At 50.8% G+C, this 10934-nt stretch overlaps 1 long non-coding RNA gene across 1 annotated transcript; it reads left to right on the top strand.

Moving 5' to 3' along the window:
• Positions 1–6: 6 nt before the first annotated feature.
• LOC147098724 (uncharacterized) lies at positions 7–9939 on the top strand. Its single transcript, XR_015073909.1, has 2 exons — positions 7–128; positions 9671–9939. It is a non-coding gene; the product is annotated as an uncharacterized LOC147098724 (long non-coding RNA).
• Positions 9940–10934: the final 995 nt, after the last annotated feature.

Raw genomic sequence — 10934 nt, 5'->3', positions numbered from 1 at the left:
GAACTCGATTTCTTTTCCTGTTCCAGTGTGTAATGAGGTTGAAGAGAGACGAGAGTTTCTGGAGCAGATGGAAGCTCTCGGCCGAGGAAAGGATTTCCGAGCGATCATTTCGCACCGAAATCTCCCAGGTACTGGGACCAAACGCAGCAACGGGAAACACTAAACATTCCCATCTACTGGGACTGTGGTCTTGGTAATCTTGAGTACAGTCAGGGGTAGACCTACTGTTGGATTTGGTTCCTGCCCAGACTGAGGAGAGCTAGAGCAGCCTCCATAGTGCAAACCTGGCAGAATTGGAGCTACTTAGCCAGCACCCCACGCCCGCACCCACCTCACGTGGTGCAGGCCTGGTGAATTTAGCAAGTGAGTCTCTTCCCCTAATGAAATAGATAACAGGCAGAGGGAAAGCTTGGTCACAGGTGGGTGAAGAGGGAAACACCCAGCAGAGCTTCAGCTCCCCATGGAAGGGGGAATGTGGGCTGATTGTTCACACTTGCAGAGCACAGCGCTGCTCCCTCTGGAGGTGCGACTGCAGGAGATGGTGCATGGAGGGAGGTCACTGTGAAATCCATGCAGTCACCCAGCTACCTCGTACCTGACTGCATGTGAGAGAGGCTTGGTGGTATCTGGAACGACTTGAGTGTGATCTCCTCACAGTTCTTGTTGCCCATCAGCCCTGGCACAAACTGATACTGAGACAAGGCCAGTGCAATGGGTGGAGCCTTGCCAAAGAGGCAAGATTCAGAGTCAAGAACTTTATAGCGGGAGGCCACACATGCTGGTATCGCAGCCTCAGTATTTGCCCCAAGTCACCAGTCTGCAACTCACAAATTGGGCACGGGGTGAGGCACCCGCTGTGGCAGGAGTTTCCAAGGTTGGAGCTCTCCCCTCTATGCTGGCTGTACATGAAACGGTTCCATGTGTCATGCCTGCCCTGGGAGTGTTTGATGGGACAGTGTAGAGGGAGCTTTACTCTGTATCTAACCCGTGCTGTACCTGCCCTAGGAGTGTTTAATGGGACAGTGTAGAGGGAGCTTTACTCTGTATCTAACCCGTGCTGTACCTGCCCTGGGAGTGTTTGACGGGGCAGTGTAGAGGGAGCTTTACTCTGTATCTAACCCGTGCTGTACCTGCCCTGGGAGTGTTTGATGGGGAGATGGAGAGGGATTTGCTCTGTGTCTAACCCCGTGCTGTACCTGCCCTGGGAGTGTTTGATGGGACAGTGTAGAGGGAGCTTTCCTCTGTATCTAACCCGTGCTGTACCTGCCCTGGGAGTGTTTGATGGGGAGATGGAGAGGGATTTGCTCTGTGTCTAACCTGTGCCTTACATGCTAAGGAAGTTCCTGATTTGATCCTTGGCCTGTGCTGTTAGTTGACCTGAGTTGCGATGGTAGTTGGTTGCTCCGCCTCCCATTCACTGTCCCGTTCCCCGATCACTGTCCTCTTCCTGATCACAAGAATCATAGAATAGTACAGCACAGAAAGGCGGCTGTTTGGCCCATCGAGTTTTGAAGAGCAATCCAGTCAGTCCCACCCCGCTCTTTCTCCATATTCCTGCAATTTTTTCTCCTTTGAGTATTTATCCAATTCTCCTTTGAAGGCTCCTATTGAGCCTGTATCCACCGCCCTATCAGGCAGCAAATCCTAACCACTCATTGTGTAAAAAAGTTTTTCCTCATGCCGCCTCTGGTTCTTTTGTCAATCACCTTCAATCTGTGCCCTCTGGTTATCGACCCTTCAGCCATTGGAAACAGTTTCTCTTTATTTACTCTATCTAAACCCTTCATGATTTTAAACACCTCCATCAAATCTCCTCTTAGCCTTCTCTGCTCTAAGAACAACCCCAGCCTCTCCAGTCTATCCACGTAACTGTAATCCCTCATCCCTGGAACCATTCTAGTAAATCTCTTCTGCACCCTCTCCAACGCCTTCATGTGCTTCCTAAAGTGTCGAGCCCAGAATTGGACACAACACTGAAGCTGTGGCCGAACTAGTGTTCCATATAAGTTTAGCACAACATCCTGGCTTTTGTGCTCTCTGCCTCTGTTTATAAAGTCCAGGATCCCATCTGCTTCATTACCTGCTTTGTTAACCTGTCCTGGCACCTTCCAAGATTTGTGCACAAACACCCCCAGGTCTCTCTGTTCTTGCACCCCCTGTAAAATTGTACCATTTAGTGTGTACGGTCTCTGCTCATCCTTCCTGCCAGAATCTATCACCTCACAGTTCTGTGTTGAATTTCATCTGCCATGAGTCCGCCCATTCCACCAGCCTGTCTGTGTCCTCTTGAAGTCTATTACTATCTTCCTCACTGTTTACTACTTTTCCAAGTTCTGTGCCATCTGCAGCTTTTGAAATTATGCCCTGTACCCCCAAGTACAAGTCATTAACACCTATCAAAAACAGCAGTGGTCCAAGGACGGAGCCCTGGGAAACACCACTGTATACCTCCCTCCAGTCCGAAAAACAGCCATTCACCACAACTCGCTGTTTTCTATCTCTTGGTCAATGTTGTATTCATTATCCCAGGAGCTTCAATTTTGCAAACATGCCTAATATGTGGCACTTTATCAAACGCCCTTTGAAAGTCCATGTGCACAACATCACTGCACTGCCCTCATCCACCCTCTCCGTTAATCAATCATGCTGGTCAAACTCGATTTGCCCTTTAGAAACCCCTGCTGGCTCTCCTTTATTGCCCATGTTTGGCCAAGTGGCTGTTAATTTTCTGACCGGATTATTGTTTCTAAAACCTTCCCCACCACCGACGTTAAACTGACTAGCGTGTCATTGCCAGGTTTATCCTTCTCCCCTTTGTGAACAAGGATGTAACATTTGCAATTCTCCAGTCCTCTGGCACCACCCCTATATCTACAGAGGATTGGAAGATTGTGGACAGCGCGTCCGAAATTTCTACCCTTACTTCCCTCAGCAACCTAGGATGCATCCCATCCGGATCAGGCGACTTTCCAACTTTATCACCACCAGCCTGTCTAGTACCTCGTCTTTATCTATTTTTATCTCATCTAGTATCCCAGCAACCTCCTCGTTTACCATAGCTTTGGCAAAGTCCTCTTCCTTGGTGAACAACGATGCAAAGTACTCATTTAATACCTCAACCCTCTGCCTCCACCAATAGTTCTCCCTGGTCCCTAATCAGCACCATCACTCCTCTGACAACCCTTTTACTGTTAATATGCCTACAGAAGCCCTTTGGATTCCCTTTTATGTTAGCCGCCAATCTATTCTCATACTGTAGCTTAGTCCCTCTTGTTTCCTTTTTCAGTCCTCTACTTTTTATATTCGGCTTGATTCCCCCTTGTATTATCAAGCTGACATCTATCATACGCCCCCTTTTTCTGCTTCATCCTACCCTCCAACTCCTTCATCATCCAGGGAGCTCTGGCTTTAGTTGCCCTCCCTTTCCCCCTCGTGGGAAAGTACCTAAACTGTACCTGAACCATCTCCTCTTTAACGGCCGCCCATTGCTCCATTACATCTCCGCCTTCTAGTCTTTGACTCCAATTTACCCAATCCCGATCCCTCCTCAATTCTCTGAAATTAGCCCGCATCCAGTTAAGTATTTTTATTCTAGATTGCTCCTTGTCCTTCTCCATAACTAATCTAAACCCCACAATACTATGATCACTATTCCCGAGATGCTCTCCAACTGTGACATTCTCCACTTGATCCACTTCATTCCCAGGGCCAGATCCAGCAATGCCTCATTCCTCGTTGGGCAGGAAACATACTGATCAAGAAAGTTCTCCTGAACAGACTTCAGAAATTCCTCCCCTTCTCTGCAGTTGACCAACCTTATTAACCACACTTTGTGCATTTACACCCATGCACTCTAAACCTAACTTAGCCCTCTTTGTATTTCCTATGATCCCACCTCATTCTGTATTATTTCTAACTTTTAACTGTCTCTCCCAGTCCTCATAGAGTCATAGAGTTTTTACAGCGCAGAAAGAGGCCCTTCGGCCCATCGTGTCTGCTCCGTCCATCAATCCCTGTCCAGTCTAATCCCATTTTCCAGCATTTGGTCCATAGCCTTGTATGCAATGGCATTTCAAGTGCCCATCCAAATGCTTCTTGAATGTTGTGAGGGTTCCTGCCTCTACCACCCTTTCAGGCAGTGAGTTCCAGCTTCCAACCACCCTCTGGGTGAAAAAGTTCCTCCTCAAATCCCCTCTAAATCTCCTGCCCCTTACCCTGAATCTATGCCCCCTTGTTATTGACCCCCCTACTAAGGGGAAAAGTTCCTCTTTATCTACCCTATCTATGCCCCTCATCATTTTGTACACCTCAATCAGGTCCCCCCTCAGCCTCCTTTGCTCCAAAGAAAACAACCCCAGCCTGTTTAGTCTTTCTTCATTGCTGAGGCGCTCCATCCCAGGTAACATCCTGGTGAATCTTCTCTGCACCCTCTCCAAAGCAATCACATCCTTCCTATAGTGAGGCGACCAGAACTGCACACAGTACTCCAGCTGTGGCCTCACCAGCGTTTTGTACAGCTCCATCATAACCTCCCTGCTCTTATATTCTATGCCTCTGCTAATGAAGGCAAGTATCCCATATGCCTTTTTAACCACCTTATCTACCTGTTCCGCTGCCTTCAGGGATCTATGTACATGTACACCAAGGTCCCTCTGACCCTCTGTACTTCCTAGGGTCCTACCACTCATTGTGTATTCCCTTGCCTTATTTGTCCGTCCAAAATGCATCACCTCGCACTTTTCAGGGTTAAATTCCATTTGCCACTTTTCCGCCCATCTGACCAACCCGTTAATATCATCCTGTAGCCTGAGGCTTTCCTCCTCGCAATTTACCACCCCACCAATTTTCGTGTCATCCGCGAACTTACTGATCATACCCTTTACATTCTCATCCAAATCATTAATGTAGATCACAAACAGCAAGGGACCCAGCACCGATCCCTGAGGTACCCCACTGGACACAGGCTTCCAGTCACAAAAGCAACCTTCGACCATCACCCTCTGCCTCCTGCCACTCAGCCAGTTTAGGATCCAACGCGCCAAGGCCCCCTGGATCCCATGGGCTCTTACCTTCTTGACCAGTCTCCTATGCGGGACTTTGTCAAAAGCTTTACTGAAGTCCATGTAAACCACATCCACAGCATTTCCCTCATCCACGCACCTAGTCACCCCCTCGAAAAATTCAATCAGATCGGTCAGACATGATTTACCCTTGACAAAGCCATGCTGACTATCCCCGATTAATCCTTGCCTCTCCAAGTGGAGACTAATTTTGTCCCTCAGAATTTTTTCCAATAATTTCCCTACCACAGATGTTAGGCTCACTGGCCTGTAATTCCCTGGTTTATCCCTGCTACCCTTCTTGTATAGTGGTACTACATTAGCTGTTCTCCAGTCCTCTGGTACATCCCCTGTGGCCAGAGAGGTTCTGAAAATTTGTGTCAGAGCCCCTGCAATCTCCTCCTTTGCCTCACACAACAGCCTGGGATACATCTCGTCCGGGCCTGGGGATTTATCCACTTTTTGGCCTGCTAAAACCGCTAGTACCTCCTCCCTCTCGATGCTAATATGTTCAAGTATGTCACAGTCCCCTTGCCCGACTTCTATGTCTACATCGTCTTTCTCCATAGTGAACACAGAGGCAAAAAATTCATTTAAAACCCCACCTACTTCATCTGGCTCTACACACAGCTTGCCACTTTGGTCCCTAATGGGCCCTACCCTTTCCCTGGTTATCCTCTTGCCCTTAATATACTTATAAAACATTGTAGGATTTTCCTTTGTTCTGCTCGCCAGTGTTATTTCATGGCCCCTCCTCGCCCTCCTAATTTCCTTTCTAAGTATGCCCCTGCACCTTTTATACTCCTCTAGGGCTTCCTCCATCTTTTGTCTTTTGTAACTGCCAAAAGCCCCCCTTTTTTTCCTAATGCATTTTTGTATATCCCTTGTCATCCAAGGTTCCCTTTGCTTGTTGGTCCCACCCTTGACCTTTACAGGAACATGTTGGTGTTGTACTCTCTCTATTTCCCTTCTGAAAGCCTCCCACTGTTTTGATGTGGATTTTCCTATAAGTAGCTGCTCCCAGTCCACTTTGGCCAGATCCTGCCTTATCTTATTAAAATCGGCCTTCCCCCAATTTAGAACCCTTATTTCCGGGCCGTCTTTGTCTTTTTCCATGACCACCTTAAATCTCACCGAATTATGGTCACTATCGCCAAAATGCTCTCCTACAGACACTTCCACCACCTGCCCGGCTACATTCCCTAGAATTAGGTCCAGTACCGCCCCCTCTCTTGTAGGACTTTCTACATGTTGGCTCAAAAAGCTCTCCTGGATGCACTTTAAGAATCCTGCACCCTCTAAGCCTTTCACACTCTGACTATCCCAATTTATATTGGGGAAGTTGAAATCCCCCACTATTATTACCCTATTATTTTCACACTTTTCTGAGATTTGCCTACATATCTGTTCCTCTATCTCCCCCTGACTGTTTGGGGGCCTATAGTACACTCCCAGCAAAGTGCTTGACCCCTTTTTGTTTTTAAGTTCTACCCATATGGCCTCATTAGAGGAACCCGCTAATATATCATCCCTCCTTACAGCAGTAATTGACTCCTTAATTAATATTGCAACACCCCCTCCCCTTTTACACCCCCCTCTGTCTCGCCTGAAGATTCTATACCTGGGAATATTCAGCTGCCAGTCCTGACCCTCCCTCAACCATGTCTCCGTGATAGCAACAATATCGTACTCCCATGTGTTCAACAACAACTTCAGTTCATCCACCTTATTTGCAAGACTCCTTGCATTAAAATAAATGCCTTCCAGCACTGCCATATTCCCTTTTGCCTTCACATCTTTGCTCTGCCTTCCCTGCTGACTTGTTTTTTCCTCCGTATTTGGCTGTACATCATCCCCTACTATAGCTCCACTCTGTATCCCATCCCCCTGCCGAGTTAGTTTAAACCCCCCCCCAGCAGTGCTAGCAAACCTCCCCGCAAGGATATTGGTTCCCCTCTGGTTCAGGTGTAAACCGTCCGACTTGTACAAGTCCCACCTGTCCCAGAAGCAGACCCAGTGATCCAGGAAACTAAAGCCCTCCCTCCTGCACCATCCCTTTAGCCACGCATTCATCTGTTCTATCCTCCCATTCCTATACTCACTAGCACGTGGCACCGGGAGTAATCCAGAGATTACAACCTTTGAGGTCCTGCTCCTTAATCTTGCCCCTAGCTCCCTAAATTCTTGCTGCAGGACCTCATCCCTCTTTTTACCTATGTCGTTGGTACCAATGTGGACCATGACCTCTGGCTGTTCACCCTCCCCCTCCAGAATGCCCTGCAGCCGCTCAGTGACATCCTTGACCCTGGCACCAGGGAGGCAACAAACCATCCTGGATTCACGTCTACGGCCACAGAAACGCCTATCTGTTCTCCTTACTATAGAATCCCCTACCACTATTGCTCTCCCACTCTTTTTCCCCCCTTCCTGGGCAGCAGGAGCACCCCCAGTGCCAGGAAGTTGGCTGCTGCTGCCTTCCCCTGGTGAGTCATCCCCCCCAACAGTATCCAAAGCGGTATACTTGTTTGAGAGGGGAATGGTCACAGGGGTTTTCTGCACTACCTGCCTACTTCTATTGCTCCGCCTGATGGTCACCCCTTTCCTTTCTTCCTGTGCAGCCCTTCCCTGCGGTGTGACCAACTCACTAAACGTGCTATCCACGAACTTCTCAGCATCGTGAATGCTCCACAACCCATCCACCCGCAGCTCCAGCTCCTCAATGCGGTCTGCTAGTAGCTGCAGATGGATGCATTTCCTGCACACGTAGTCACCAGGGGCAGTGTCCCTGAATTTCCACATGGAGCAGGAGGAGCACATCACGGGGCTGGGCTCTCCTGGCATGACTTACCCTTTAATTAATTTAAATTAATTTACTATCACCAATTAAAGATATCTCTAAGGCGCTTGTATAGTCTACCAACAGTACCTGCTACACCAGAAAAGACCCTAGTAACTATAAACTACAGAGTTAAAGTTTAAAAAAGAGAAATACTCACCAACCAATCACTTACCTGCTCCCTGATGACGTCACACACTGATTTCTTTTTACCTCTCTCCCCGCTGCTGAGTTGGTAAGCCTCGCTGGTCGCCGGTTTTTATACCCGGCTCCTCCTCCGCTGCTCCGAGTGCTCTCGGGCCTCGCTGGTCGCCGGTTTTTATACCCGGCTCCTCCTCCGCTGCTCCGAGTGCTCTCGGGCCTCGCTGGTCGCCGGTTTTTATACCCGGCTCCTCCTCCGCTGCTCCCGCTGCTCCGAGTGCTCTCGGGCCTCGCTGGTCGCCGGTTTTTATACCCGGCTCCTCCTCCGCTGCTCCCGCTGCTCCGAGTGCTCTCGGGCCTCGCTGGTCGCCGGTTTTTATACCCGGCTCCTCCTCCGCTGCTCCGAGTGCTCTCGGGCCTCGCTGGTCGCCGGTTTTTATACCCGGCTCCTCCTCCGCTGCTCCCGGTGCTCTCGGGCCTCGCTGGTCGCCGGTTTTTATACCCGGCTCCTCCTCCGCTGCTCCGAGTGCTCTCGGGCCTCGCTGGTCGCCGGTTTTTATACCCGGCTCCTCCTCCGCTGCTCCGAGTGCTCTCGGGCCTCGCTGGTCGCCGGTTTTTATACCCGGCTCCTCCTCCGCTGCTCCCGCTGCTCCGAGTGCTCTGTGCACCTTGTTTCTACTTTTTAATATTACTTCCTGGGAGGCCCAACCCCCCTGCCACATTAGTTTAAACCCTCCCCCACAGCACTAGTTAATCTGTCCGCGAGGATATTGGTCCCAGCTCTGTTCAGGTGCAACCCATCCATCTTGAACAGGATCCTCCTGCCACAGAACTGGTCCCAATGTCTGCCCCCTGCTGGCCCGTCTGCCCCCTGCTGGCCCGTCTGCCCCCTGCTGGCCCGTCTGCCCCCTGCTGGCCCGTCTGCCCCCTGCTGGCCCGTCTGCCCCCTGCTGGCCCGTCTGCCCCCTGCTGGCCCGTCTGCCCCCTGCTGACCCGTCTGCCCCCTGCTGGCCCGTCTGCCCCCTGCTGGCCCGTCTGCCCCCTGCTGGCCCGTCTGCCCCCTGCTCAATGGTTTCCTGATCATCAGCAGCTGTTAATATTCCAAATGGGAATAACTGGCCATTTATTGTATTAACTGCTGTAGTAGGAATCCATCGTGTGAGAAGAATCCTTGCAGCTCAACCAGCCCTTCATCAACATCTCTTTTCTTTTTGATTTCTTTGGAACAGAGGAGGCTGAGGGGAGACTTGATTGAGGTGTATAAGATTATGAGGGGCCTCGATAGAGTGGATAGGAAGGCCCTATTTCCCTTAGCAGAGAGGTCAATAACCAGGGGGCAGAGATTTAAAGTAATCGGTAGAAGGATTAGAGGGGAGTTGAGGAGAATTTTTTTCACCCAGAGGGTGGTGGGGGTCTGGAACTCACTGCCTGAAAGGGTGGTAGAGGCAGAAACACACCATCACATTTAACAAGTACTTGGATGTACACTGCTGTAACCTACAGGGCTACGGACCAAGAGCTGGAAACTGGGATTAGGGTGGAGAGCTCTTTGTCGGCCGGCACGGACACGATGGGCCGAATGGCCTCCCTCTGTGCCGTAGATTTCTATGATTCTATCTCGTGTCTGTTACAGAAAATCCATGAGATGGAGGAGATTGACAAGAGGAGGACCAGTGAACTGGGTCAGCAAGTGGAGATGGACAAGAGGAGGACCAGTGAACTGGGTCAGCAAGTGGAGATTGACAAGAGGAGGACCAGTGAACTGGGTCAGCAAGTGGAGATGGACAAGAGGAGGACCAGTGAACTGGGTCAGCAAGTGGAGATGGACAAGAGAGAAAGAGGGTCTCATTGCTCATAGTTTCATGTCGGATATCAAAATAAAGTCTGAAGCATTACAAATTACCTGGGACAGAATTCATTTAAAAATAAAAAACTACAACTAGAGCTATCCCACCGGGAGCTGATTCCCACCAAGGGATCTCCCACCGGGAGTTGATTCCCACCCAGGGATCTCCCACCAGGAGTTGATTCCCACCAAGGGATCTCCCACCGGGAGCCGATTCCCACCCAGGGATCTCCCACCAGGAGTTGATTCCCACCAAGGGATCTCCCACCAGGAGTTGATTCCCACCAAGGGATCTCCCACCAGGAGTTGATTCCCACCACGGGATCTCCCACCGGGAGTTGATTCCCACCCAGGGATCTCCCACCGGGAGTTGATTCCCACCCAGGGATCTCCCACCGGGAGTTGATTCCCACCAAGGGATCTCCCACCGGGAGTTGATTCCCACCAAGGGATCTCCCACCGGGAGTTGATTCCCACCACGGGATCTCCCACCGGGGGCTGATTCCCACCAAGGGATCTCCCACCGGGAGTTGATTCCCACCAAGGGATCTCCCACCGGGAGTTGATTCCCACCAAGGGATCTCCCACCGGGAGCTGATTCCCACCAAGGGATCTCCCACCGGGAGTTGATTCCCACCAAGGGATCTCCCACCGGGAGCTGATTCCCACCACGGGATCTCCCACCGGGAGCTGATTCCCACCACGGGATCTCCCACCGGGAGTTGATTCCCACCAAGGGATCTCCCACCGGGAGTTGATTCCCACCAAGGGATCTCCCACCGGGAGCTGATTCCCACCACGGGATCTCCCACCGGGAGCTGATTCCCACCACGGGATCTCCCACCGGGAGCCGATTCCCACCAAGGGATCTCCCACCGGGAGTTGATTCCCACCAAGGGATCTCCCACCGGGAGTTGATTCCCACCAAGGGATCTCCCACCGGGAGCTGATTCCCACCAAGGGATCTCCCACCGGGAGTTGATTCCCACCAAGGGATCTCCCACCGGGAGTTGATTCCCACCACGGGATCTCCCACCGGACATGACAACAT

The sequence above is a fragment of the Somniosus microcephalus genome, chromosome 28 (assembly GCF_052327205.1).
Source record: "Somniosus microcephalus isolate GS21.2 chromosome 28, FLI_Smic_1.0, whole genome shotgun sequence".
NCBI classification, from domain to species: Eukaryota; Metazoa; Chordata; class Chondrichthyes; order Squaliformes; family Somniosidae; genus Somniosus; species Somniosus microcephalus.
The sequence above is the reverse complement of the archived record's forward strand: the minus strand, read 5'-3'. Positions and strand labels throughout refer to the sequence as shown.